Genomic DNA, 5,000 nt, shown 5'->3' on the forward strand with positions numbered 1-5,000 from the left:
ATGATTATTTTCAAGCAATGTTTGTGGTTGGCGTTCTTGCCGTCGATGTTCTATCAGTCTGACCTATTCACCTGCGTCGGACATTCTAGATACCGCGACTTAATCCGCCAAGAGGGTGGGGAAATTCTAATTACGATGATGATGATTATTGTTGTTGATTCCAGATTTTAAATTGTGAAAGATTATTTTACAGGTACAACCTGAATTTTGGAAAGAACAGCGCGTTTCCTTACGGAAGGATACAGAATATCTCAACTGCTAATTTGAGCGAATTGCGCTAAGGAATCATGACAGGCCCAACAGAGCTTCCCACCCGTAACTTTATTAACACATCTAAGACCAAAGCCTGATTTTTGCATGTAAACAGTAGCATCAAATGGATTGGAAAGGTTAACTGGACCCCACATACAACGAAACCTAAAAGCTGATTAAGAAAATATGCGTGAAGCCCTTTCGTCTCATGGAATCTTAGGTTATTAATTAAGTGCTTTTAAAAAACACCAGCTAACTCCTATTGTAGCTATTTTTTTAATTTTGAAGTTAAAATATTGCGATTAAGGGTGCAATTGAAGGCAAAGAAGCCCAAAAAACACAGTCGTGATTTCCTAACAGATGACATTTCGTATACTCGTACTATATCTGAATCACTTTAAAATTTCAGTTGGATTACAGCTTTGAACAGTTCTCGCTTTTCAATAGACTGATAGATTTGATCTTGATCGACCTTCCGGCTGATTAAACCAATTAACAATCGATTCACTAAAGATATTAGAGTGACGCATGTGCCGTACTTAGATCTTGACGCAAGCGAAAGTTTGGAGACCACACGAGAACTGTTGCCATTCAAATGGAAAACATTAGAAATCGTTTTACCCAGTCAAGGTATTTTCTTTCCTTTTTTAACTAAGTAAGGCTTTTCTTACACATTACTTTTAAGGAAGTTCGTATCCTTTAAAACAATCAAAGTTCTCGTGGCAGAGTACAGAATCAACAAACCCAACCCACATACAACGCCAAGTTTGGGAATGGATTCCAAAGGCAAGTACTTTCTCCACTAAATCAATTCTGCTCCTCAACATTAAACTGAAATTAAATTGAATTACGAAATCCCACTAAAACAACTAATCTCATTTGATGTTTACTTTGGAAGTCGTACAGTCATTCAAATATAATCCATTATATTAAGTAAAAACTAAATTGCATAAAATGTTACTCTTAACTTTCGCAAGATGGACCTAGAATTGAGCCTTTCATTCAGTTTATTTATTCCGTTTGGAAGGATGAAGTGCTTCAGCAGTATACGTTCTAAGAATTTTCTTGGGTCTTAGCCAATTCAAAAAGCCAATGCAATAACTGTGTAAAATCCGGGCATAACCTTAGACCAAAGGTTTTTTGTGGAGTCAAGAGGATAATTGCAAACCAATTCATAAGGTTTCACATTTCTTCACTCACAATGTTGGACAGGCAAACTACCCTACCACCTACTACACACCAATTCTCCCCTAGTTCCTGTACTCTTGAAGGCGTCAAATCAGAGGTTTAAAAGCCGGAAATAACCGTGTGGTAAATCATTAAATAAAAGTCACATACGTAGGTAAATGCTAAGTTAAACTTTCGTGTGCTACGACATATGAATCATTTCACATTTTTCATTCATTCACAACAGCAAGGGCCCTTCTTGTTCATTTCAACGGCTCATAAATTATTGCTAAGGGAATAATAAATTTAAGCAGAAACACTGAGGCCTACAGTAACTCTACGACATAGATGCATCTTAATCTGCTGTAATGACATTAGATATTTTAATTAGCAGGGTGGTATCTGATAATTGTCTAATAAGAAAATACTTAAGTGGTTAACAAAGAAAAGAAAAAAAAAATTCTGCTTTATACGATTTTATATTTCTTAACTATAAACCTTCTCTTCTTTCTTTGGGATTCGGTGATCTAGGATAAAGACCGAACGCAATGCCCAAACAAATTACACGTGATTGTGTATTTAATAAGAATCGGGAAACTGGCAATGTACGTCACGTAGACTATTAAAAATTCAGACTACAATGCCCATTCACATTCGAGAGACTGCATTGGAGTACTTTTCCGAGGTCAAAAAATAAAACCTTGTTTACGAGATCTGAATCTTAAAATTTGAAAACATCTGGCAGACGTTTTCAAATTATTTAAGGATGTTTCAAACATCTTTAAAATTTCGAAATCTCAGTTTCGAAGATCTTCTAAAGTCTTTGCGACCAGAGTCCACGTGATAGAATTCACAATTTTTTTTGGCCAAGTAGAGTTAAGACTGTTTAGCCAAAGCACCACAAGGATCCGGCTTAAAAATCTTTAAGGGTCCTTGATGGATCTTGCTAAGATCCCTATACTAAATCAATTAGTGCTTCTTCTGAAATATGGAAACGATACAAGATCCTTAAAATTTCCGAAAGGATCCTTGCAAGTACGTTTATCAACTATAGTATAGGAAAGGGAAAGCTTAAGTACGCTCGAGACGTCCTTGATAACCAAATCGCTGCATCCATAAACTGAAAATTCACCATCTATTGAACAATAGGGACAGTTGGCAAGTAATACGCAAGAGATGCATGTAGATGTAGACGCAGATGAACAATAGGGAAAATTGGCAAGCAGTACGCAAGAGGTATATCACCTGAACATATTTCGAAGGCCGAGCTCCGTTGAGTTTTCTGTAGCTTAGAGCAGTTTTCAATTGAGTGTCGCAATACGAATACTAAAGTAATTACTTCGACCAATCGCAGCAGGCGCAAACAGCGAAATGAACCAATCCAAATTCGTAGCAATTCCATGCAACTTGCTCAAAACGCGGGAAAAATCGCGCGTACAAGCTGCGATTGGTTTTTGGTTTTCCCTCTCATTGGTTGATAAACTGGCGTGAGAATTTTAAACCGATCACTTAACGTAGAAACCGACAGCCATTCAAAAGCACCCAAATTAGCAATGCGAATGTCACGTGACGTGTATGATCTTTTTTTCAGTTTTCGCGAGTGCACGAGTCAACATTGAGAGATAAATCCCTCCAACTGATTATTCTTATCGATAACTCCACACTACGGCTTGCAATAATGATAATTCCTGCAATGTATAAAGTAAATCACCCAACGATATTACCAGGTTAACAAACGAATGCGGTTCATTTTCCACAAAAACACTGTTAATTTTTCTTTACTTGGCATTTCAATACTCGGCGGATTGCCAAATTCGGAACAACTTGTCTTGAACTGCTTCCTTAATTCGATCAACTTTCACTTCAGTACTATTGCAAGTAGCTGAAACTTGGCTCAAAGATGATGATAAGACAAAAATGTTTTATTACAGGTGCGAGACTTCATTTCGACAAGTAATGCCCGGTAATAATTATACTTAAACTCCCACCGTCGGTGCACAGGCCACCCCCGCCAAAGTTCAACAAAATACTAGCCAATCAAAAGGCTGATACGACAATTTTTCGCTAATGAAAACATCGTATGTCGTTTTTATTTCATCGCGGAAATGTACGTAAATCTCCGTAGGAGAGTCAAGGAAACAATCAGCCACAATAACAGCCAGTAAACACCTACACAATGAGCGTGTATTTACTGCATACTTTCTGCTACAATCTCTGATAATCTCTACCAGTGTTCGTTTATCTTATTCAGTGTCTCTCAAAAGTCAAATGACTTAATATTTTTTTCTCCTGGTGTGGATGAGGAGATCTAAAAGCGTGAGATGTCTGAGCTCAGATTAAAATTTTTGTGAACTGAATTTTTGGGTAACACTCAAATTTCCAATGTTTTTGTTTCGTATCGTTTAGCCATCCATAATGACCCCTAAAATCTACTTATGACCACTTATGATAAGCACTTTCCAGTGATTAGAGTTAAGATGAATTACTGGACCAGGAAGAACCACTGGATAACGATACGAGAGGGCTAGTAAGCAAATGAGGAGGAAATTTTCACTCTAAAACGTAAGTGAGTCCCCCTATGGAAAGTTTGGATCGATTCCGACCTTTAGAAGTACGCGAAAAGGCAAGAAACGTTTTTTGTGATGAGCCTAGGCATTACACAACATCGCATCTTCATCAAGTTTTTTTGGATTTCTCTCGGATTTTCTCGCTGTTTTCGCTCGTGTTTTGTACTTTCAAACTTTGGAGTTTAAGGAATTTAATAAAACAATTATTTCCATTCGCGCTTGTTGGATATGAGACTGGTTATAGCCAACTCGGCGCTTTGCGCCTCGTTGGCTATTTACCATCTAATTTGCAACGCGCGCTCATGGAATAATTGTAATGATAATAATGGTGTTTATTCACAAAATAATCGCATCGTCTACAATACAGTGAATTGCAATTTTGAAGAAACTACTAAGACTACAAAATATAAATAAATAAAATATTTATGTGATAAAAATATATACAAACATTTACTTTTAAGTTTACTCTAAATATACTCTAGGTTTCCCAACCCTAAATGCTATATACCGGTACCATATAACTTACTGCACATTGTTGGGAAACTTGACTTAAGTCTTTCGGTTCTACATTTGAATAACAAATAGTTGTTAGACTTACGTAACAAACGGCCGTGCGCGATAACCCTTGACGGAGGAACAAGGCTGTTAAGGGGCGAGGCGGGCATACAAATCTTCTTGAAGGTCTTTATGCGATGTCACGTCTCTCGTCCAAACGAGGGTATCCAGATACTTCGAGGGTCTTGCAGTAGGAGTGTTCAGGAAATATTATTCTGAGCACGTTTCTGTAATGATTCGAGTTTCTCTGACAAATATGCTGGTAAGGATGTTCCCCAAACAGGAGAGCAATATTCAAGAGTTGATCGAATCAACGTACTATACCGGCATAGTAGATGGGTTGCCGGCACATTGGCATGTTTCATAACTCAAAAAATATGTAGACGTCTGGAGCTTTTAACTATCATCTCATCCACATGGGTATTCCACTTCCAAGTTGTTTTGGAGTGTAAGACCTAA

The 5,000-nt window shown here is 37.5% G+C and overlaps 1 protein-coding gene and 1 long non-coding RNA gene across 2 annotated transcripts in view; one reads left to right on the forward strand and one right to left on the reverse strand.

The window, feature by feature from the left end:
• Window positions 1-4,724, reverse strand: part of LOC137997069 (palmitoleoyl-protein carboxylesterase NOTUM-like) — a 42,558-nt gene extending 37,834 nt beyond the window's left edge. Inside the window, exon 1 of the mRNA XM_068842816.1 lies at window positions 4,585-4,724. The gene's annotated coding sequence lies outside the window, so the exon portion shown is untranslated. The remainder of the gene's footprint in view (window positions 1-4,584) is intronic.
• LOC137997075 (uncharacterized) overlaps window positions 785-5,000 on the forward strand; it is an 18,439-nt gene continuing 14,223 nt past the window's right edge. The window contains exon 1 of the long non-coding RNA XR_011122404.1: window positions 785-882. This is a non-coding gene — a long non-coding RNA (uncharacterized lncRNA). The remainder of the gene's footprint in view (window positions 883-5,000) is intronic.

The sequence above is a fragment of the Montipora foliosa genome, chromosome 3 (genome assembly GCF_036669935.1).
Source record: "Montipora foliosa isolate CH-2021 chromosome 3, ASM3666993v2, whole genome shotgun sequence".
Classification (NCBI taxonomy): domain Eukaryota; kingdom Metazoa; phylum Cnidaria; class Anthozoa; order Scleractinia; family Acroporidae; genus Montipora; species Montipora foliosa.